General features: G+C 43.7%; 1 protein-coding gene across 4 annotated transcripts in view; it reads right to left on the bottom strand.

Annotated features, from left to right (window-relative positions):
* Window positions 1–25,809, bottom strand: part of NACC2 (NACC family member 2) — a 232,831-nt gene that overhangs the window by 77,207 nt on the left and 129,815 nt on the right. The window contains exon 3 of one of the 4 annotated variants that reach the window (XM_073541052.1): window positions 5,095–5,220. The exons of the other annotated variants lie outside the window; for them this stretch is intronic. The gene's annotated coding sequence lies outside the window, so the exon portion shown is untranslated. The remainder of the gene's footprint in view (window positions 1–5,094; window positions 5,221–25,809) is intronic. 4 annotated transcript variants of the gene reach the window in all.

The raw sequence follows: 25,809 nt of genomic DNA, 5'->3' as shown, positions 1-25,809 counted from the left end.
ACAGTATACAGTAGTATAGTGCTAGTATATGCCAGTAGTATCCTACAGTATACAGCAGTATAGTATAGCGCTAGTATATGCCAGTATCGTACAGTGTATAACAGTATATTATAATGCTAATATATTCCAGTATCCTACAGTATACAGCAGTATAGTATAGCGCTAGTATATGCCAGCATCGTACAGTATACATTTATCAAAGAAGAAGTATACAGCTCTGGTAAAAATTAAGACACAAGACACCGCTGCAAAATTTTCAGTTTTTCTGATTTTCTCTTTAGGCCTCTTTCACACTTCCGTTTTTGACAATCAGTCAAGATCCGCCAAATTTGAAAAAAAAACGGATCCGCCATTTTTCTTTGCGGATCCGTTTTTTTCCCCATTGACTTTCATTATTGGCGGATCCTGACTGATTGCCGTCCGTTGCATCCGTTTTTGTGAGGATCCGCCACAATGTTAGTGTCCGTCAACATCCTCAAAGATTTCCAAACGGAGCTTGCAACGTTTTTTTGGCCGGCGGATCCTCCAGACACTGAATTAACCCCAAATTTTTTCTCTCCCTCCCTCCCTCGGTTCTTTTCCTCATTTTCAGGATCCGTCTAAAAACGGATCCTGTGCCATCCGTTCACATCAGTTGAGAACGGATCCGCTTGTCTGCCTTTTTGGCGGATTATAACTGATGCAAATAACTGAAGTGTGAAAGAGGCCTTATACGTATATTTTTAAGTAAAATGTAAATTGCTATTTTATTCTATAAACTACTGACAATATGTCTTTGAATTTCCAAGCACTAAATTTGGTATTTATTTTCAGAAAATGAGAAATGTTCAAAATAACAAAAAAATGCAGTGCTTGCAGACCTCAAATAATGCTAAGAAAACAAGATCATAATCATTTAGAAACAACAATACTAATGTTTTACCTCAGGAAGAGTTCAGAAATCAATATTTTGTGGAATAACCATGATTTTTAATCACAGCTTTCATGCGTCTTGGCATGCACCAGTCTTTCACACTGCTTTTGTGTAACCTTATGCCACTCCTGGTACAAAAATGTAAGCAGTTCTTCTTTGTTTGATGGCTTGTGACTATCCATATTCCTCTTGATTACATTCCAGAGGTTTTCAATGGGGTTCAGGTCTGAAGAATGGGCTGGCCATGACAGGGATTTGATGTGGTGGTCCTTCATCCACACAATGACTGACCTAGCTGTGTGGCATGGCGCATTGTCCTGCTGGAAAAACCAGTCCTCAGAGGTGGGGAACATTGCCTGAGCAGAAGGAATCAACTGTTTTTTCAAGGATAACCTTGTATGTGATTATCCTGCCCAATCCAGCCTTGCTGAAGCATCCCAGATCATCACCGATCCTCCACCAAATTTCACAGTGGGTGCAGGACACTGTGGCTCGTACGCCTCTCCAGGTCTCCGTCTAACAAGTAGACGACCAGGTGCTGGGCAAAGCTGAAAATTAGACTCATCAGAGAAGATTACCTTCTCCAGTCCTCTATGGTCCAATCCTTATGGTCTTTGGCAAACTTCAGCCTGGCTCTCCATTGTTTCCCATTTATGAAAAGCTTTTTTCTAGCTTTACATGACTTGAGCCCTGCCTCTCTCTAGGAGCCTGTTATGAACTGTTCTTGCCGTGCACTTCAACCCAGCTGCCATTTGCCATTCCTTTTGTAGGTCACTTGATGTCATCCTGCAGTTGCTGAGTGACATTTGAATAAGATGACGGTCATCCCGGTCAGTGAAGAGTCATTTTCGCCCTCTGCTGGTCTGTAGCTTTGTTGTCCCTCCCCAATGTCTGCTACTTGACCTTGTTGTAATGAACTGCCGTCTTAGAAATTTTAAGGATGGAGTAGTAAAGCCAGAATTGAGCCTTTCTTTCCCTCACTCAAGACTTTTCTTTTCAACTCCTTTGGCATGGTTAAAAGTTATTTTTTCATTCCTGCTACTTTTGGGATATTACTAGCACTTGTTTTGCCATCCAGCTTGTCCTATTGCAAGAGGACTGTGAACACCACATCAGGGTTTTTTATACTTTCCTTCGTTAAATAAGATTTGGTTCAGGTGATCACCTAATCAGAAGCACATTAAGTAGAATGAGGTGTACTCTGGTTGGAATTCAACTGACACTGGAATGGAATGGCTGTCAGACATGTAGAGAAGCTGATTTATATAAAACTGCCCATTGGTCTCTTAATTTTTGCCAGAGCTGTATGTGCCATAAAAAATACACTTTATTAAATACACTTTTAAAAGATAATTGTTGACATGATTGAAAACAACAGGCTGCAATACCAAATATAATAGAAAGGGGGCCTATGTGTTTCTTTGGCTAGTGAGTGGACTTGAACCACTGTCAGCATAAGGTGAAATTAATATAAATGCAGCTATAAAGAGTGCATATAAAGTGAATGGAAAATAGTTAAAAGAAAACATTTCCATCAGTAATAAAGCTGTAGTGCAGGTGCTCCCGTTGCCCCAACGCACATTTCGTGTATTCACTTCCTCAGGAGCCATACTGTATATGTCAGTATCCTACAGTATACAGCAGTATAGTATAATGCTAATATATGTTAGAATGCTAATATATGTTAGTATCGGGCAGCATGATGGCCCAGTGGTTAGCACTGCAGCGTTTGAGTCCTCGGTTCAAATCCCACCGAGGACATCTGCAAAGGAGTTTGTATGTTCTCCCCATGTTTGCGTGGGTTTCCTCCCACACTCCAAAGACATACTGATAGGGAATGTAGATTGTGAGCCCCATCGGGGATAGCGATGATAATGTGTGCAAACTGTAAAGCGCTGCGGAATATGTCAGCACTGTATAAAAACAAAAGATTATAATCCTACAGTACACGGTAGTATAGTATAGTATTAGTATATGTCAGTATCCTACAGTATTCAGCAGTATAGTATAGTGCTAGTATGTCAGTATCCAGCAGTATAGTATAAAGCTACTATATGCTAGTATCCTACAGTATGCAGTAGTATAGTATAGTACTATAGCATATGCCAGTATCGAACAGTATATACTGTAGCAGGTATAGTATAGCACTAGTATATGCCAGTATCGTACAGTATACAACAGTCTAGTATAACGCTAGTTTATGTCAGTATCCTACAGTATACAGCAGTATAGTATAGCATTAGGATATGCCAGTATCGTACAGTATACAGCAGTATAGTATAGCGCTAATATATGCCAGTATCCTACAGTATACAGCAGTATAGTATAGCGCTAATATATGCCAGTATCCTACAGTATACAACAGTCTAGTATAGCGCTAGTTTATGTCCGTATCCTACAGTATACAGCAGTATAGTATAGCATTAGTATATGCCAGTATCCTACAGTATACAAGTCTAGTATAGCGCTAGTTTATGTCAGTATCGTACAGTATACAGCAGTATAGTATAGTGTTAACATATGCCAGTTTCGTACAGTATACAGCAGTATAGTATAGCGCTAGCATATGCCAGTATCCTACAGTATACAGCTGTATAGTATAGCATTAGTATATGCAAGTATCGTACAGTATTCAGCAGTATAGTATAGCGCTAATATATGCCAGTATCGTACAGTATACAGCAGTATAGTATAGCGCTAGTATATGCCATTATCCTACAGTATACAGCAGTATAGTATAGCGCTAGTATACGCTAGTAGTATCCTACAGTATACAGTAGTATAGAGCTAGTATCTTACAGTAATGGGGACACATGTTCAGATTATGGTATATGGCAATACAGTAAATCAATATATATAAATGATCTTGAGAAAATAGACACTAAAGATCAGCATATTTTTAGTCCATGGTGTCACAGTATAGCACACTCCACAGTACGGCATAGTATAGTACCACAGTCTGTGAATGTGCCTGGCATCATACAATGTAGCACACATGATGGCAATGAGGAACACTGTCTATATATTGTATACCGTCATCCTATGTACCACCATATCTCAGAGTGTGTGAAGGTATACGCTACATTAGGCTTTCACAATAGGATGCCATGCAGGCAAGCATTAGGGTAGGACACACTACAGTACACGGCGTGGTGGCATGGCACATTGCAGGATGTGCTGACACAGTATAGCACACTGGCATCACTGCAGCACACAGGGGGACGCTGCAGTCTGTACAGGCTGCTAGTGATCCTGTAGCACATGGCGTATACTAATCCAGCGCTCAGACATGGAGCAGACTATGTGACACTGCAGAGATGAGACAGTTCTCCGCTCAGACAGCGAGATGCTCTGTCATACTAACAAGTTCTCTCTGCCTCTCGCCCATCTTCTCAAACACGGGGGGTGCTGTTTTCACCAAACTCAAAATGTGCCAGGATCAGCAAGAACAGTGGCAGACTTGCAGTGTCTTGGCTTGGAGGCAAAATTAATTAGACATCAGACTAACGTTCGCCCTCGCGCTTAGAGGGAAAGGCGCTGCCAGTCTCAGCTGCTGCAGAGCTCTTGGGTGGATGGGGGGGGGGGGGAACAAGTGTCAATCAAAGTTGCTGATTGACAAGTCAGGTCCGACAGCGCTTGTACCCTGCGGTACGGATCTTTGCATCTCAAAAAAAGCCTCTTGTCCCAGTCTTACAAGGGCCTTATTATACATGGTCACCCCCACCACCCCCTGACTGCACAGCGGCTGGGTACACAACAAGCAGACAGCATAAGGCTGGTACAGACACTGGCAGTCAATATACAATACTAGCGCCATATTGTAACACTACAGAAAAAAAATATTGCTGGACTATTAGGGTCAGGCTACGTTGTATGGCACCTAGGGTACAAATGGGAAAAAAAAGGGTGGTTGGCACTATTAAAGTGCCAGACTTGGAGTATGGTACTACGAGGTTTAACCGGGCATCAATGATCCCAAAGGGTTAATATGAATCCCAAACTAAACCCAACTGCAACGCATGCCATATACTGCCCAATATGAATGCTGCCTTGACCCAGCAGCTGCTACCGAAGGCCAGAAGACCCCCGGAGATCAACCCCCCCCTTAAATAAAAAGTACAAAACCATAGAGGGTCTTACAGGACGTGCGTCGCAGTTCCTTGGCTCGGCTCAGTCATTACCTAGTATGGAGGAACGATCTGCGTGTGTGTTTTCTCCCTCCGTCTTGTGCAAGTTAGTCTGTGAGTCAGCAGTAACACACATGAGGAGAGCGGGAGCCCTGCCGAGCTCGATGCAATGAATGTAGACTGGGAAAAAAAAAAAAAAGAGAAAGAGAATTTTGTTGGACGCAAGCCCTACGCTGTAATTCAATTGCCTTTACTTTTCAATTACTGCATAGACTACTGGTAGCCGGAGGCAGGGGACGTGTGAGCATTGCTTACTGCCGGAGATGAGGGTAGGGGGTCCATACTCTATAGGATGGGAAGAGGTCCGAGTGCTGGTGATGAAACCGTAACCTGGAGCTGCCCTGGGGCTATCCGATATGAGAACAGTCAGCATCCCGGGCCAGGCATTGCGTAATCAATGGCCGCCGTAATCGGTGCAGATCTGACGTGCCCATGTCTGTTCTCACGACCTGTAGGTGACCCACAGGCGGTGGTCCTAGATCGAATTCCTCTATGGGATCGTCGTAACCGCTGATCCTGGATTTTGCCGATCATGGTGGGTCCTACAATCGATGCAGAAAACGATTTCCAAGATTTAGGTCGGTTTCTGATGGACTGTTTTATGAACCGTTTACGGATCCTAACACCCCGGACTGACCACAAGTTTTCCATCCTGATTTTCCAGCCTCATGGACATGAACGGGACCCTACGTTCGGACAGGAGACCTTTGGTCAGTCCGGGGCATCATGATCTGTATAAGGACCGTGAAATTACGCCCGTCTGAACCTGTCTTTGCAGCTGTGCAAAAAATGGAAGTTTCAAAATCCTTAATTTTGGGGTTTCTATTCTTTGGAAAGTTTAAAATCTCTGCTTGCTTTTAAATAGTTTTATTTGCATCTTGACACAAAACTGAAGGCAAGTCCAGACGATTGTGCCGGGATGATCCTGGTGATCGGAGCAGAAAAAGGATGAGGTTTTATGTAAGAATGGCTTAAAACTGGCCATTTTGAGGACATTACTTAGATTGGAGCTTATGTGCCCCAATTTTGGCCTTTAAAATGTTGGAAAGTATACCATACTCTGTGAACTAATCACAACAGCACAAATCTGTCCGGTACTGATAGTTTGGCACCTTGTATCAGTGCAGATACATGTGGTATAACGGGAGAAAAACACAGATGTTAGATGCAATTAAAACATTTTTTGTTATCCTTTGCAGTGTTATGAGCTAGTGTAGTATACTCGATTACCTTATTTTACTTACTTTACTCCCCAACATCATGCTGAATGTGCTGTTTTAACTTTAGTAGCTGCTTTGAACTGTTGCTCTAGCAAGAATCTGTACTCAGACACAATTTACAAACACACTTCCACTATGAGCTTCTCTGCTCCTCTCCCCCTCGTGCTCAGACAAGGAGGGGAGTATTTGTAAATAACATTTGAGATTCCTACTGAATCAGCAGTTCAAAGCAGCTACTAAAAGAGAAGCTAGGCAGTTAAAAGCACTTTCAGCAAAATATTTGGGAGAAAAGGAAGCAACAAATGGTAGTTGAGTATATTACAACTGTTTGGAACTTTGCACATGGTGAGCAATAATAATAAATTAGTTTACTGCATCATTCTTTAGAAGGTATTGAACTTCTAATATAAACAGGAATGCAAGCAGACAGTTTGGCTTACAAATAGGGATAATCCCAATGCATATTGTGAGGTAATCCATTTTTGCTCTAGACTTTCTGAAAATCCACACCAGATTTTCCTATTGCAAATCCATGCCATGTGAACTAGGTCCAACCTTACATCTGTTTTACTTCCATCTTGCAAAGATGCCTTCTTGTGTTTTCTGTTATCATATATTTCCAACTAAAAGTGTTGAAGAATTAAAAAAGTTCATCTATTTTCTCACTTAACATCCTATTACTAGTTGTATAAAATCACCTTTCTTTTCCAATAATTTTTATTGAACATTTAAATACAAATAAGAAAGGAGGGGAGTGGGAGGGGGAAGGGGGAAGAGGGGGGTAAGAAGGGGGAAGGGGGAAGAGGGGGGGAAGGGGGAAGAGGGGGGGGAGGGGGAAAGGGGGGAGGGGGGTGAGGGGGGGGAGGGGGAAGAGGGGGGGGAGGGGGAAAGGGGGGGAGGGGGAAAGGGGGGAGGGGGGTGAGGGGGGGTAAGGGGGGAGGGGGGAAAAAGGGTAATAACAAGGAGAGGACCACAAGGTCCGAACAGGCTCTATATAGTCTCTACATTAAACATATAATCATATAGTCATATAGTCATACAATCATACAAACATGTAATCAGATGGTTTGAAATTAGTTTGGTGCACATTAATAAACTAGTTCAGTGCGTTGGGTAAGTTTCCAGCCACTTTGCCCATTTCTTGGCATATTTGTTGAAATAGTCATGGGTAATAGCAAACCTATACTCATATGTTTTGTGTATCAATTACTTTTTTTTGCTTTCCTTTGTCCCTACTGTTTGTTGCTAATATGTACTACTGGGACAATTTCTGGATAGAATCAGTCTCCTTCCCCCTCTTTCGGCTGACAAGTTCCTTCTTAAATATACTGCCACAATTCTGCAGTCACTCAGCTCCTTCCTTGACTAGGAAGCCAAAAAGCTATTTCTACTGGCTGCTCTGCAGTGAACAGAGGATCACTATGCAAAGAGTGGACTGCGGGGAAATAACTGAGCATGTGTGTCCAGTGTCCACCACTATTGGGCTCATGAGTGACTGAGCATGTGTGTCCACCACTATTGGGCTCATGAGTGACTGAGCATGTGTGTCCACCATCATTGGGCTCATTAGTGACTGAACATGTGTATCCATCGCGATCAGGCTCAATAGAGACTGAGCATGTGTGTCCATCACTTTTGGGCTCATGGGTGACTGAGCATGTGTATCCACCTCTATTAAGCTCATTAGTGACTGAACATGTGTATCCACCACTATTAGGTTAATTGGTGACTGAGCATCTGTGTTCACCACGATCGGACTCATTAGTGACTGAACATGTGTGCCCACCAGTATTGGGCTCATTAGTGACTGAACATGTTTGTTCACCACTATTAGGTTAATTGGTGACGTAGAGTATGTATGTCCACCACTATTGGGCTTATGAGTGATTGAGCATGTGTATCAACCTCTATTGGGCTCATTAGCGACTGAGTATGTGTATCCTGAACAATTGAGCTCATTAGTGACTGATCAAGTGTGTCCACTCCACCAGTATCGGGCTCATCAGTGGCTGAGCATGCGAGTCCATCATTAGGTGGCCATGTGCATTGATATACATTGTGAACACCAGGTAGCGCCATACGATGTCAGTAAATGCCATAAATCTTCACTGGATGATTCTTTTACCAGCATGTAATTGGAAGATATTGATCACTTATTAGGATCTATGACACGACTATGATACTTAATGGTGGCACAACTCCTTCAAGAAGAGATGGACTAATGTTTTCAATGGGATGACGAGCAGTTCTCCAGCTGTTGTAAAACTGCAATTGCCAGCATGCCTTGCCCTATCAGCACTTTATGACTCCCAGCCTTAGATATAAGTTTCTTTGATAAGACTCATTTCATTGTAAGGATATTCAGAAAAGCAAGCTGTCAAAACAGTCTTCGAAAATACTCTGCAATGCTTTGAAATCTCCATTAATATAAGGCTACATCAAAACCAGGGATCTTATGATCAACCCCACACACACAAAAAAATTATATATATATATATATATATATATATATATATATATATATATACACACACACACGACTCTAATTTATCTTGATAATATCCCCTTGCTCATTCTGAGAATATTCACTAAGTACTGCCTCCTAGTGGTAGGAATTATAATATGCATAAAAAATATCTGCTTTCAACTGCATCATTTCAAGAACTGTAACACATGTATTTTAACGACACCCAACTGCACAAATCATTTAAGTCTTATTTTTTTTTTTTTTAATATACAGATGTATGAAAACTTAGCTTGCCATCTGCTTCATAGGGCACATTGTGACAGGTTTCACTGCTTTGCTGTACCCACAGCTTTAGTATCTTCACTGGTAACTTTTTCTCTCACCGATGACAGCACCACGGAGAGAGGGGGTCCGCCCATCAAGGACAGGAACCTACAGATAAAAGGCGGCACCTCTCCTCCGCCCCCAGTTGGGTTCCTGTCCTTGACGGGTGACCCGTGGAACCAGCAGCAGCGGCAGCAGCTTACCTGGGAAGAGGAGTCCAGGGCCGCCCCGTTCGCAGTCCGGCAGCGGGGAGGCCCCTGTCACGACGGGGTCGGTTCCTGAAGCCGCCACCGCTGCAGCTGATGGGCTGTTCAGGGTGAGCGGGCAGGGGAGGACTGAGCTTCGGAGAGGAGAATGGGGCTGGGAGACGCCGGCACGCGCGGGCAGCGCCGTGGTACAGAGGTGTACCAAGATGGCGCTGCCCCGGAAATGAAGCGACGACTTCCGGGTCCCCGCGGTCGGCGCATGCGCGGTGCGCGCTCCCCGAGGCATAGCGGTGCAGGCCGGGAGAAGCAGGTGACATCATCGCCGGGAAATTTAAAAAGGGAACGCTGGAGCTGCTCCATGCTGGAAGCGTCCTGTGAACATGGAGGACAGCGACCAGCATGAGCAGCAGCCAATACAGCAGCCTAAACAGCAGCAGCAACAAAGGCAACATCACCATCGCCGGCAAAAAGATAAGGACGGGCGGGAGAGCCGGTCCAGTAGTCACTCCACGCAGCGAAGCAAATCGACTGCAAGGAGCAAGTCACCTGCCGTTGATCGCCCAGTGAGGGAAGGGAAGGGAAGAAAGAGGGATACTGTAATAGAATCCCAGTCGGAGATCTCAACATCAGGGGAAGTTACCTCCCATACTTCAAACACCGACTCGTCATCCTCTGATGAGGAAACAGAGGGTCGCCATTGTTTCCCCCTGGATGAGGTTGAGGCATTAGTAAAGGCAGTAAGGTCCACCATGGGGGTGGAAGATCCCCGACCCGATAGATCAGTCCAGGACTTAATGTTCGGGGGACTGGGCCAAAAGAGACGGAGAGTGTTTCCATTAAATGAGAATGTACAGGGCCTCAAAAACAAAGAATGGGAGAGACCAGATAGGAAGAACTCCACGGTTCCTTCTCTTAAAAGGAAATACCCGTTTGATGAGGAAGCATCCACGTCCTGGGATAAAGCCCCCAAGCTAGATGTGGCAGTCGCCAAAGCTTCAAAGAAATTTGCACTCCCCTTTGAGGATATGGGTACTCTGAAGGACCCATTAGACAAAAAGGCGGATACCCTACTCAAGGGCACCTGGGAATCAGCAGGAGGTATTATTAGGCCAGCGGTAGCGGCAACCTGTACTTCCAGAGCCCTCATGGTGTGGGTAGACAGACTAGAGAAGCAGGTAAGGGAAGGAACACCCAGGGAAAAGATCTTAGAATCCATTCCTATGATAAGGGGTGCAGCGGCCTTCTTAGCTGACTCTTCGGCTGATACGGTAAGGTTGTTATCCAAAACGGCAGCTCTGTCAAACGCAGCCCGAAGAACGCTGTGGCTAAAATGTTGGCCTGGAGACTTACAAACTAAAATGAAATTATGCGCCATCCCTTGTGAAGGGAAATTCCTGTTTGGAGAGACTTTGGATGACATCCTTGAAAAGGCGGGGGACAAAAAGAAAGGATTCCCAAATCTAGGCCTGATAGGTCCCACAGGCTTTAAATGGTCCTTTCGTAACAAAAAATTCTTTCAGAGGAGACCCCCGAGAGAACAGAAATGGGATGACAGAAGGAGGGACAGGGGGTTCTTCTTTGGTAATTCGTCCCGGGACAAAAAGCCCTCCAAGTGACTGTTTGCCCAGTGTGGGAGGGAGGCTAAGCTTTTTTCTCCCAGCCTGGAAGGAAATATCGAACAACCCTTGGTTGCTAAATCTGATAAGATCAGGGTTAAGGATAGACTTTCTCTCTCTCCCACCTCAAAAATATATAGTGTCCCCACTAAGATCATCAAAAAAAGAACAAGAAGCCCTCGAAAAAGAGGTCTTAAGCCTGTTGAACAAAAAAGTCCTCCAGGAGGTTCCCACGCGGGAGAAAGGCAGAGGATTCTACTCGCCTCTCTTCCTAATAACCAAACCGGACGGTACCTTCCGGACAATTATAAATTTAAAAAGACTGAACGATTACGTCAAAAATGAAAAATTCAAAATGGAGTCGATCAAGTCGACCATCAAAATTCTCTTTCCACATTGCTTTATGATGGTATTAGACCTCAGCGATGCCTACTACCATGTTCCCATCCACAAAGACTCCAGACAATACCTCAGACTGGCGGTCTCTATAGCAGTCGAAATAAGGGAATTTCAGTACAGGGCCCTGCCATTTGGGATTTCGGTAGCCCCGAGAGTCTTCACGAAACTAGTGGCAGAGATGATGGCTCACCTAAGAGAACAAGATGTTCTAATAGTCCCATATTTGGACGACTTTTTAATAGCAAGCAACTCAGCCCAAAGATGCAGGGAACAGAGGGACAGAGTGATGGGCACTCTAAAAAAACCTCAGATGGCTCCTAAACCTAAAAAAATCAAGGCTGGAGCCCAGGAAAGTCCAGGAGTTGCTAGGCCTGACACTAAATTCAAACACCCAGGAGTGTTACCTGCCAGACCACAAAAAGGAGAGGAACGCTCACATGGTAGCAAGAGCAACGCAGAACCCTTCCATGACACTAAGAAAAGCAATGTCTCTGTTAGGGTCCCTCTCCACTTTTTTACCAGTATTAAGAGGCCAACATGTCCGTATATTCTCGGACAATCGAGTGACGGTGGCCTACATAAATCACCAGGGGGGAACCAAGTCCAGAACACTAATGAACACATCCTCCGAAATATTCACGCTAGCCGAGGAAAACCTATCCCTATCGGCACTACACATACGGGGAGCAGAGAACCAGACAGCAGAATTTCTGAGCCGCACCTAGCTACATCAAGGGGAGTGGGTTCTAAAACAGTCCATTTTTCGGAAGATCGTAAAAATGTGGGGGACCCCGGACATAGATTTGTTTGCCGACCACAAAAACAAACAAGTGGAAGCATGTTGTTCCCTAGATCCCAAGGGGAATCCTCGGACCCTGGATGCGTTTATGCTTCCGTGGACACAGGGCCTAATGTATGCCTTTCCGCCACCCATTCTCATCCCGGCAGTAATAAGGAAAGTCAGGGAAGACAGGGGAAGAATGATATTGATAGCCCCCTTTTGGCCAAAAAGAACTTGGTTTTCATGGCTGAGAATGATGTCAGTAACCGACCCATGGGTTCTACCAGATCTCCCCGACCTTCTGTCTCAAGGTCCCGTGCTACACCCTCGAGCAGTGAACCTCCATTTAACAGCATGGAATTTGAAAGGGCACTGCTGAGGGGGAAAGGGTTCTCAGAAAATCTGGTTTCCACGCTACAAAAAAGCAGGAAACCGATCACAACCAGGGCCTATGGGAGAACTTGGAGGAAATTTCTATCCAGCTCCGGGGCAAGGGTTCAGGATGGAATGCAAATTGATAAAATCCTTGAATTCCTGCAAAAGGGGTTAGAACAGGGGCTGGCGACTAATACACTGAAGGTACAGGTAGCGGCTCTAGGCGCCCTTTATAATCAGGATGTGGCAGGCGACCCTTGGGTAACACGATTTATGAGGGCCGCAGCCAGGTCTAGACCAATAACCACCCAGAAGATACCATCATGGGATCTAAACTTAGTATTGTCTGCCCTAACAGGACCCCCATTCGAGCCCATTCAGTCAACTCCCCTGAAAACCTTATCATTAAAAACTATACTATTAGTGGCCCTAACATCTGCTCGCAGAGTGAGTGACATTCAAGCCTTGTCAGCGATACCCCCATTCACTAAAATCCTGGAAGATAGAGTCATATTAAGACCTGACCCAGCATGCCTACCTAAGGGGTCAACACACTTTCATAGGTCACAAGAGGTAGTCCTTCCTTCCTTCTGCCCAAACCCGAGGAATAGGGGAGAGGAAAAATTTCACACTCTAGATGTGAAGAGGTGCCTAGTTCAGTACCTAGAGGCCACCAAGGGATGTAGGAAGGAAGGGTCTCTCTTTGTGTGTTTCCAGGGACCTCAAAAGGGGCTCAAGGCATCCAAGAGTACCTTAGCAAGGTGGATAAGGGATGCGATTGCCCTGGCATACTCATCCAGTGGGAATACCATCCCGGAAGGTTTAAAAGCCCACTCTACAAGAGCAATGGCGACCTCATGGGCAGAAAGATCAGGGGTATCAATAGAGCAGATCTGTAAGGCGGCCACCTGGTCGACACCTTCTACCTTTTTCAAGCACTATCGCCTGGATCTAGCCTCTACGTCTGACCTGACCTTCAGGAGAAGGGTCCTTCAGGCGGTGGTCCCTCCCTAAGCTACCAATCTCTGAAATTCTCTCCGTGGTGCTGTCATGGGTGAGAGAGAATAGCTTAGTTACTCACCGATAACGGTGTTTCTCGGAACCCATGACAGCACCCGCTTATTCCCCCCCTTTTCACGTGTGCGGTGAGCACGGTTTAATGTGTGTAGAGTGTTTTTTTGTTAGACAGGGGGCTTCTCCATAATATGCAATATTATAACGTTATGTATATACTTTTGTTGTTAACTAACCGGGAGACCCTCTGATGCTCTGTAACCAACTGGGGGCGGAGGAGAGGTGCCGCCTTTTTATCTGTAGGTTCCTATCCTTGATGGGCGGACCCACTCTCTCCGTGGTGCTGTCATGGGTTCCGAGAAACACCGTTATCGGTGAGTAACTAAGCTATTTTCTATAACAGTGCCACCGTAGTCCATGTGCTGTGCAGGGGTATTGCAGTTCTCATTCACTTGAATATTGTTGTTCTGCTTTGTCAGACATGGCCTTTGGAGATGAGATGTACAGGTTGGACACACTGGGCAGACCCATATGTCATGCAGACAAGCAAGCAGCATGGGCAAAAACATGGCAAAATATTTTAATAGAAGAAAAAAAAATGCCTGCTTTCTTTCTAATCCCGGAAACCAATAAGTGTATCTAAACGATTGGTGCAGAATTTTTTCAAAGTCATTGTACGAGACAAGGCTTAAAGGGTAATCCCCTAAACAAGTGTTAGAAAGTCCCGAGCGTGCATGGCAGCCCCAGGTCTCTGTCACGTAATTCCCATGCCCTAAAAATTAGATTATCCTTTTACCAGGAACTTTCTGTGCAGAGCTAAATATAATTGCACTTCTATTATAACATGTGAATGCAAAATTACGCAACGTGGAAGAAAAACTATTATTGGGATTTATCCCCACTCCAGTCCTCCATCCGATAACTGGAAAACATACGGATGTGCTTGATTCTTCTTGCAGAAAATAATGTTTAGGGAAAGATCCACTTTTGATGAATAGTTTTCAAAAAAATTTCCATTAAAAAAAAAAAGTTGCCCAAAAAAGAGATTTCCTTTAAAAGTTTTCAAAGCTGTGTATTATTGCTGAGCAAAAAAACTGCAACGTCTTAGGGTTCCAGGGAAGTGGATGGGATTTATAGAAATCTTTCTGTTCTACATTGCGTAAACTGACCTCCGATGCATTTTTTTTTTAAATCCACAACTATTTCTCCTGCGAGTAGGCTGAGTTTTACGTGAGGATTTTCCCCATACATGCGGAAATTCTCCAGGTAAAAAAAAACAAAAACCGCAAATGTGTTTATAATGCGCTTCCACTGCAAGAAATGCACTAAAAATGCATGTGATCACCCAATTACTATCAAGGTATCAAAAACTAACGCAGTTTAATTTAAAGCATGACATCCCAAAAAGAAACAAAAACAGTAATATCAAAAATACATGGAAAAAATGCAAGCAAACTAAGTGCAGAAAATCTGCTACATCAAAAATTCACCAAATTCAAATGATGGAAACAGAGCCTGAAAGAGAGAACCCACAAAACTAATCTGCTGGGTTACACCTAAGGAGCAGCGCATGAGCTATGGATTTAAAGAACCTGAGTCATGCCACCCATGTCCCCACTAAGGTATAGCACTAGCCATTTCCCTTTATCAGTAAAGCGCAGACACTGTTATGGCCATGGGGTTGTAGTCTACTACTTGTTTACATACCCAATGCTATAAGGTGGTCAGGGCTGCCAATAGGAATTTTGTGGCCCCATACTGGCAACATTTTTAGGGCCCCCTTGAGACTCCGCCCAGGCTCCCCCAGCCTCACCTCCACCCCTCGAACTGTCCACAGTCCCATTGCTCGCTCTTGGAAAATCTCCACTTCTCACCAATCACACATTAACAGTTCCCATCACCAGATCACACACATAGCCAGCAGCTTTTGTGTTGGCCAAAAGATTTTTTAATCTGCCACGATGATAAGGTCGCCTGGTTTGGCTGGGCCCTACTCTAACTTATTAAACATTTGTTAAAATATGCAATACAATTTCCGTATATTTTTAATTATTTTTCAATTTTTAAAATGACCAATAATACCACATACAAGGGACAAATACCACCACACCATGACCAGACACCATAATACCACCACAGTGACCTATAATACCACATACAAGGAACAAATACCACCACACCAAGTCTAGACCACATATTACCACCACAGTGACTGAACAATATCACATACAAGGGACAAATAACATTGCACCACGTCCAGACCACATATTACCACCACATGGTGACCAATAGTACCACATGCAAGGAACAAATACCCACACAACATAACCAGACCACATATTACCATCACACAATGGCCGAACAATAGCACATACAAGGAACAAATACCACCACACCATGACCAGACCACATATTACCACCACAAAGTGATCAAATGACAGCACATACAAGGAACAAATACCGCCACACCATGGCCGGACAACATATTACCACCACATAGTGACTGAATACTACAATACTGATCATTAATAAAAATAAAATGCTATCACCAAAAGTGCCATTATACATAGGAGATGTGTACAGGTAATACAGTGATCACCAGAGACATTATACACAGGAGCTCTGTATACAGTGTCAGTGTACAGGTAATACAGTGACCACAAGTGACATTATGCACAGGAGCTCTGAATACAGTGTCCATATACAAGTAATACAGTGATCACCAGTGACATTATACACAGGAGATCTGTATACAGTGTCAGTGTACAGGTAATACATTGATCACAAGTGACATTATACACAGGAGCTCTGTATACACTATACAGTGTATAGTGTCAGTGCACAGGTAACACACTGACTCAGTGACGTCTCTAGCTGAAGTCCTTCATCTTTGCGTTTCTTATTAATCCAGAGCAGACCGCCATCACTTCTTTCAGCCAGGATTCGTCTCTGCAGAAAATAACACAGTTATCTAGAGCACCACTTCCAGAGCACATTCCTCACTTTTTCCCTTTCTTCTACACTACACATCTGAATACAGACGTGCACCCACCATTAATATATAATTGGTTATTATGCAACCCACCATTTCAAATATGAATTATAAGCCACTGTGCCCCCACTATCTATACATAGCCACTTTCCACATTTAATATATAAATTCATTAGTACCTGTACTCTTTCCCCAAATTCATTACCAGTCACTTTATCCTCAATGCCCCCACTAAGTACCTCACGCTCTAACCCTAATTCATTATAGTTACATGCCCCTTCTGCCTCAATTCATGGTCATGTCTTCTCTATCTCTCCCACCCTCTATTCATTATCAACTGCTCTTTCCCACATGTAGTGCATCATTTACTCCCCCATCCTCAAAATTCATCATTATTTGCTCTCCCCACCTTCAATTCACCATTTGCTCTCCCCACCCCCACCTTCAATTCAATTGCTGTCACCAGTACCTCACCCCCACTTCATCATTTGCAGACCTCATCACCGCCACATCATCATTTGCAGTCCACATTACGCCATCATTTAGGCTGTGTTCATACGTTGCGGTTTTTTTGCGTTGATTTCCCGCTGCGAAAACGCTGCAAAAACGCTAAGAAAATGCATCCCATAGAATCCTATGGGATTCCGCATTGCTGTGCTAATGCTGCGGATTTTACAGCTGCGGAATCACATCACAGTAAAATCCGCAGCATGTTCATTCTTTTTGCAGAATCGCGGCGATTCCGCACCCATAGGAATGCATTGATCAGCTTACTTTCCATATGGGGCTATGCCCACCATGCGCAAAGTAAGCAGATCATGTGCGGATGGTACCCAGGGTCTGGAGAGGAGATTCTCCTCCAGGCTCTGGGTACCATAATCCTGTAAAAATAGAATAAAAATAAAAAATAGTGATATATTCACCCTCCGGCGGCCCCCGAAATCCTTCCCGCCTCTCACCACGCTCCCGACATCTTCCGGTTCCAGTAATGCTTTGCGCGAATGACCGCGATGACGTCGCGCTCTCGCGAGCATGACGTCATCTCAGGTTCTTTGCGCAAAGCATTACTGGGACCGGAAGATGCCGGGAGCGCCGCAGAGCAGATCGGGGGCCGTTGGAAGGTGAGAGTAACATTATTTTTTATTATTTTAACATCCTACCTTTCACATTCCAAGCGAAAAACGCTTGTTTTCCAAGGGAAAACGCATGCGAAATTGCATGCGTTTTACACGCGGCGGGAGTGCGAAAATGTTGCGGAAATTTCTGCAGCATTTCTGCAACGTGGGTACATAGCCTAACAGTCCCCTATCCCCCTTCACTTCCCCTGCTGTCCACCTTACTTCATCATTTGCAGCCCCTTATCCCCCTATCATTTCATCATGTGCAACACCCTCAAACACACTTCATCATGTGCAGTCTCACTCCTTCCCACCTCATCTATTTAAAAAAACAAAAACTTTTTTTATACTTACCTCAGTCGTTCCCAGGGTGTCTAGTATTTTCAGCAGTGAAGAATGTATGGGCTATAGTCAGGATCTGAAAGGAGCCCATACATTCTAGCTCCAGCCGAGCAGGGGATGTGCAGCCGACTAGGATAGGCGGTCGTGCACAGCTCCTAAAAGGCTCCAGGGCCACAGCGCCGCCGTGCACAGTATTTTAGTGCACGATGGGACCCGATCAGCAGAAGCACAAGAGAGGGGCCCCGGACCTGCGGGCCCCTCTGTGTACTGCTGGTCACCGGGCCCCATACAGCAGCAAGATGAATGAAAAGTGCGGTCAGGCGGAGCGCTGGGCATACAGAAGAGGGCAAAAGGTTAATGTAAACATACAGACCTTTATTTACACAACAGCAGTAAGGGCAGTAATGCCATGATGGCGACCCTGAAGGTGGTAGTTGTTCGCAGGGCTATGGAGTCGGAGTTGTGGGGCCGGAGTCCATTTTGGTAGAGTCGGAGTCAGTGTCATGGAAATTGAGGAGTTGGAGTCGGAAGTTTAGTTTACCAACTCCACAGCCCTTGTCTTTCGGCTAAATCAAGATTAAGATTGGTTAAATAGACTGATTTCGATCGGGCCATCTGACAATCAAGTGTGTATGGTGACCTCCAGACTCTCCCCTGATGGTAGTTGTCAAAGTACAAGAAGAGCAGGCAGATAAGCCACCTCCAGAATCTGCAGCAGAATACTCTTTGTCTTCCCATTAAAGATAACATGCACACTGGGGTAGGGGAGGTGTGGTATCTATAGATAGAATATGGCCAGCTTACAGGGGTTGTCCAGGCTTGGTGCACAAGTCTGCATTCACGCTATGTGACAGCAATATTGCGGATTGTCAGAGTTAACTGGAAGTCGCAGGTCATGTGACTGCAATATGTCACATTCTGACTAGACTTATTCAGCTTCACTCAAGTCACTTGTATTCAGCAGTGCTGTGCAGGTCTACTCAGCACGTGACCGCATATATGCAAATTGCATACTTGGGGTCACGTGCCATCACTAGTACTGGAAAATCTTGTGTGACTGCAAACTTGAGCCCCAAACCTGGACAACCACTTTAACCGCTTAGTAACCACCAATATGTCTTTTTACTGATGTGCGATATAAGACACTACCACCCCCCTACCGGTTACAATTCAGCGGCTATCAGCTGTACTCTATACCTGACAACTTTCTGCATCAGCCACGATCAGTGTTGGCAACCACTTAACCCCTAATATGCTGAATGCAATAGTGACTATGGAATCTAGATAGTTAGAGTGTGGGGGCTTCCTCTTTAATTCCATTGGCACTCTGAGATAATGATAGTGTGCTCCTGATGTTTGTCATGGCAGTTGACAGTCAAATAATGGCCTTAGAGTCTGCCAGCTATAGCGGCCTGTTCAAAAGTTATCAAAATGTAGGTGGTAAAAATAAACGTTTTTATTCCTGTTATGCCACTTTGCATTAATTCCTCAAAAGCACCTGAAGGGTTAATGAACTAGCCAAAACAAATTTCGAATAGGTTTCTGGATGCGGTTTTTAAAATGGTATCACTTTTGGGGGTTTCCACTTCAAAACTGAACAGGTCCCTAAAAAATAAGTTTTGCAAATTTCCTTGAAAAAATTAAAATTACTGTTACATTTTTCAACCTTCTAAAATGCTAACAAAGTAAAAGAACATTTTACAAATGGTGCTGATGTAAAGCAGACATGTGGGAATTGTTATTTATTAATGTTTTTGTGTGGTATGACTATCTGGATTAAGGGAATAATCAAAGATTGAAAATTGCAAATTTTAAAAACATTTGTCAAATGTGATATTTTTATAAATAAACGCAAAATCTATCAACATAAAATTATTATTATCATAAAATATGATGCGTCCCAAAAAAACAATTTCAAAATGAATGGGCTATTTTGAAGCATTCCAGAGTTATTACTACATAAAGAGACACGTCAGATTTTAAAAAAATTGACCCAGTCACTAAGGGGTTAAGGCTGGATAGCTATAGAATCATCATGAACCTAGAGCCAAGATACATAACTCCGATTGGGGCCAATTTCCCTCAATAAATCCTGGAGATTGATTGAATATGTCGTTGTACATTTTTATTCTCCCTTTTTGTGCATTTTCCCCAAAATATAAATGTTTAGAGGTGGTTGCACAAAGGGTTGGAATGGCTACGATAGGATCCTTTCATAAGTTACTGCTCTACAAGGCCCAAAGGTTCAGAGGGAAATGACCCCAATTTGAAGCCATCAATACTGAACATGTGAGCGACCAATTGTCATTGACCTTAATCTTATACAATGGCATGTATACGTTTAGGCACCCCTGGTCAAAATTCCTGTTGTTGTGAACAGTTAAACAAGTTGAAGCTGAAATGATATCTAAAACGCCTAAAGTTAAAGATGACACAATTTCTTTGTATTTTAGGAACATTAAATATATTTTCATCTTTTACATTTCAAAAATTAAAAAAAAAGAAAATGGACTGATGGAAAAGTTTGGGCACCATGCATGGTTAGTACCTAGTAACCTTTTAAAAGTATCACAGCTTGTAAATGCTTTCCGCAGACAGACAAGAGTTTTTCACTTCTTGTTTGAGGGATTTTCATCCATTCTTCCTTGGAAAACTCTTCCAGTTCTGTGAGATTCCTGGGCCTTCTTGCATCTTCTGCTATTTTGAAGTCTAGACACAGATAATCAATGATGTTCAGATAAGGGGACTGTGAGGGCCATTGTAAAACCATCAGCTTGTGCCTTTTGAGGATGTCTATTTGGATTTTGACATGTGTTTAGGATCATTATCCATTTTTAGAAGCCATCCTCTTTTCTACTTCAGCTTTTTTACAGATCGTGCTATGTTTGCAACAAGAATTTGTTGAAATTTAATTGAATCCATTCTTCCCTCTGCCACTGAAATGTTTCCCATGCCGTTGGCTGCAATACAACCCCCAAGCATGATCGATCCACCCCCATGCTTAATGGTAGGTGAGATGTTCTTTTCTGAAATTCTGAACCCTTTTTTCTCCACACATACCTTTGATCTCTGTGGCCACAAAGTTCTATTTTAACTCATCGTTAAATGCCGCAAACTTATTTAAAATGTTCTTTTGCATACTTCTGAATTTTATGGTGAGGACACAAGAGAGGTTTTCTTCTGATGACTCTTCCATGAAGGCCATATTTGTGTAGGTATCTCTGAACAGTAGAAAAATGTACCATAACTCCAGAGTCTGCTATGTTTTTCTGAAGGTCTTTTTCAGTAAAGCAGGGGTTCTGATTTGCCTCTTTAGCAATACTATGAGCAGCTCTCACTTAAATTTTGCTTGGTCTTCCAGAACTCATCTTGACCTCCACTGTTCCTGTTAACAGCCATTTCTTAACTACATTTCGAACTAAGGAAAAGGCATCTTGAAAACACTTTACTATCTTCTTATAGCCTTCCTGCTTTGTGGGCCTCCACCATTTTCATTTTAAGAGTGCTAGGCAGCTGCTTAGAAGAACCTATTGCTGCTGTTTTTATTATTATTATGCATTTATATAGCGCCATTTATTCCATGGCGCTTTACATGTGAAAAGGTTTGAAAAGGTTTGGCAAAAGGTTAGAGGAGGCTTTTAGAAAGCTGGGAAATGTGCATCACCTGGTTCCTAACAATAATAGTAAACAAGCCATAACCCTAAGGGTCCCTTTTCACTTAGCGACGCACCAGCGATCCCGACAACGATACGACCTGGTAAGGATCGCTGGTGCATTGCTAAATGATCGCTAGTAAGCTGCCAAACAGGCAGATCTCTTCAGCGACACAGCAACCATACAGCGATCCTCGGCGGTCGTTGGTACCTTGTCACACAGCAGCGAGTCTGAATGATTCCAGCCTGCGTCCCTGAGTTCTGCGTCGCCAACGAGGTCGCTCGTCGGGTCAAACACAGTGATGCATGCTGGCCAGCGGGACGCCGATGACGAAAAAATGGCCCAGGACATTCGAGCACGATCAGCGATATCCAGCGGGGGGGGGCGATCGCTTCTGCATGTCACATGTAGCGAGATCGCTGGCGAGGTCGCTGTTGCGTCACAAAATCGGTGACGCTTCAGCAATCTCGCTATGTGAGAAGGGGGCTTTACAGTTTAATTAAGGTCTGAAACCTTGGTCAAAGCTATCTGAGCAAACAAATCTCCAAGGGTGCACAAACTTTTGCAATGTCCCATTTTCCTTTTTATAATTTTTGATAAAAAAATTAAATATTTTTTCTTTTGTTGCCTAAAATACAAAGAAAATGTGTCAACTTTAGCTCTTAATCTTCAACTTTCTTAACTTTTCATAATAACAGTAATTTTGACCAGAAGTGCCTAAACTTTTACATGCCACTATTTCTAAACCTTCCCATGAAAAGAAGACTCTTTTGGGGATGCATTGCATCAAAAGTCACCTCCAAATGGGGTTATCTTCTGTTGGACGTTTTGAATCCAGTATTGTGACAGAGTCTGGGTCCACTGGAAAATCCTTCCAAGGTCCAAATTTAAGAAGGTTTAATAATTTCCTCTAGTGGGGAACCCCATCGATCTCCATTATGACACTGGTTGCACGCAATCATTAAGCCTCCTGTACACTTTGGGCTTATTTCGGCCAAACCTGCAGACATTGCCGGCCTCAGACGACAGTCTAATATTTATGAAACCTCTGGATACCTAATTATCGGAGGAAATAGGGATCTGGCACGTCCAACTTCGGACTGTCGATCCTTTTGCTCTTGGCCAGAAAAGCTGCCTGGAGAAGAGTCGTACAACGGCTCTTTTGTAGAACAAGTGCTCCCCTCTGTATGGAAGAGTTGGATGTTATGAATGGGTCACCGAGGAGGATGGCAGGAACAGGCTAAGCCACCAGAAGACCAGAGAGGTTGGTAACTAAGCGGATTGCAGACCCCTGATCCTATCCGCACAACTAGCAGTAGCCGTGGAGCGTTCCTACGATGCCCTAGACGCCTCGTCACAGCCGGAGGACTAACTAAGCCTAAAGACAGAAAGATGAAATCTAAACTGCCCCGATGCAGATCCCCAAAGGAATAGACAGCCCCCGAACATATATTGTCGGTGAGACAAGATGAGACACAAACACAGGCAGAGAACAGACTGAGCAAATGGTGGGGCCCAAGCTGTCTAGACAGGGCAGGATTAAAAAAAGACACTGTCTGCAATCACGCAAAAAACCCTGAAAAAGTCCAACACTACTGATATACAAAAAACCTGAGATCACACGATCTCACCCCCGCTATATCAGCACTCTGGTATAAACTTGTAGCAAGCAAAAAGATACTAACATAACAGGGGACTGAACAAGCTGCAACACATGAAGCAGGGCCCAGCGCTGCCCCCAGCAGGGAGCACGCTGAACCCTAGCAGCAAAACAGAAAGCAAAAAAAAGACACAACCAGATTAGATGCAAAGATTAGCAAAAGAATCACTTAGCTGAACCATGCAGATCAGGCAGGGGACAAAAGAGCTCCAAATGAACACTGAGGAAATCACCAGCAACCTCCAAGAGCAGCCAGCTCAATTATATGCTTCCAGCCAGTAATCCCAGGTTTCCAATTATCATTGTGAGGTGGGGAACTTCCATCCACCTGGCCAGCTCCACTACTCTCAGGAACCACCAGAGGGAGCAGAGGGAGTTTCGGCTCAGAAGTCCGAGCAAGAGAATTCACAACAGTTGGGAGAGAGAGATGGCAACTAAACAAGCAGCTATATATGGCCATATAAAATGTCAATACATGGAGAGGTAATATGAGGGCAGCTATGGTATAAGCAAACTAGTCCTGACCGATAACTTACGATCATATCAAACCCGGCACAACAGACACGTAGCTTAACCAATGTTCTCGGATCTGCAAATTGGATTCCCTCATGTGCTGTTAATCTGATTGTCATGGTCGCTACCAATTACAGTGAAAAGACCCTTCTTAGACAAAAAGGTTTGTGGAATTCAATAAAGTTATCTGCTTGAAGGAATCCATTTTCAAAGACAAGAGATTAAAGTTATCGGAGACAATAGAAAAGTTTCCTAACCATTGTCTATAGATTCAGTTCATGCTGCCACACACACAACGTGAAGCCTTCAATAGGAAAATTACATTTCACTTGTGCAGCCAGGAAGGCCGAGATTGAGAAATGAAGCATAGAAATTCCTTTCCGTTGCAAAGAAGGGTCAGGGAGAGATGGCAGTGTGTAAAGCATTTTATCGGTGTGAAGACCTGAATGTTCCCGGCACCTCTATACAGTGACAGGTTGGGTTATGACCGCATTGTGTTGTCAGCACATCTCCAAGGTAGCAAGGCTTGCAGGACCTTATCTGCCCATCTCCGGCTTTTGTAAACTGCAAGGAACTGTTTGTGACATATTGTCCATTAGTCCTGTCTAACGCCTCAGTTCTGCTTTGTCCTGGGCAGGATTTCTGTTTGCCAGTGAGCCCTGGCAAATCCCCAAATTTCTGTGTGCAAGTCAACAAGATGCCAATCTGTAAGTGCGGGACCACAAAGTAGCACAAGCTGAGACAGATGGTAATGGCAAAAAGGCTAAAAATAATGGATCAGTAACAACACTCATATTTACATGTTTTGTCCCAACTGGCGGTCTCATGTCTGCAACATTTCTTTCCCAATGGAAGTATGAGGACAAATGTTGGTCCAATGTAAAATCTAGTGTCTAGTCCTGTTTTTAGTCAATATAGAATTCAGTGAGCTCTAGCAAATTCTCACTTTTGGACTCATGTATCTAGTGATTGACCTCTATGGAATCAGGGGGAAATCTAATTACAGTTGTGCTCAAAAGCCTTTTTTCAGAGAATATGAATGATAACACCAAAACTTTTTCTCCCCTCATGGTTAGTGGTTGGGTGAAGCCATTTATTGTCAAACTACTGTGTTTTCTCTTTTTAAATCAATCATAATGACAACCGAAAACATCCAAATGACCCTGATCAAAAGTTCACATACCCTGGTGATTTTAGCACAGAAGTTGACACAAATGGGTTTGAATGGCTACTAAATGTAACATCCTCCCCTGTGACCTGTTTGCTTGTTATAAGTGTGTGTGCATAAATGCTGAGTGAGTTTCTGGGATCCAGACAGACTCTTGCATCTTTCATCCAGCCACTGACGTTTCTGGATTATGAGTCATGGGGAAAGCAAAAGAATTGTCAATGGAACTATGGGAAAAGGTAGTTGAACTGTATAAACAGGAAAAGGATACAAAAAGATATCCAAGGAATTGATAATGCCAGTCAGCAGCGTTCAAACTGTGATTAACAAATGGAAAATCAAGAGCTCTGTAAAAACAAAACCACGGTCAAGTAGACCAACAAAAATTTCGTCCACATCTGCCAGGAAAATTGTTTGGGATGCAAAAAACCCCCCACAAATAATCTCAGCTGAAATACTGGACTCTCTGAAAACTGGCAGTGTGTCTGTTTCAAGATGCAAAATAAGGAGGCACTTGAAGAAAAATGGGCTGCATGGTAGAGTCACCAGAAGAAAGCCATTACTACACAAATGCCACAAAGTATCTCGCCTACAATATGCAAAACAGCACAGAGACAAGCCTCATAACTTCTAGAACAAGGTAATTTGGAGTGACAAGACCAAAATTGAACTTTTTGGCCACAACCATAAACGTTACATTTGGGGAGAGGTCAACAAGGCCTATGATGAAAGGAACACCATTCCTACTGTAAAGCATGGAGGTGGATCGCTGATGTTTTGGGGATGTGTGAGCTACAAAGGCACAGGCAAGTTGGTCAAAGTTGAAGGAAAGATGAATGCAGCACGTTATCAGCAAATAC

This window comes from Dendrobates tinctorius, unplaced genomic scaffold (assembly GCF_039654945.1).
Source record: "Dendrobates tinctorius isolate UK_male_01 unplaced genomic scaffold, ASM3965494v1 ptg000120l, whole genome shotgun sequence".
Classification (NCBI taxonomy): domain Eukaryota; kingdom Metazoa; phylum Chordata; class Amphibia; order Anura; family Dendrobatidae; genus Dendrobates; species Dendrobates tinctorius.
The sequence above is the reverse complement of the archived record's forward strand: the minus strand, read 5'-3'. Positions and strand labels throughout refer to the sequence as shown.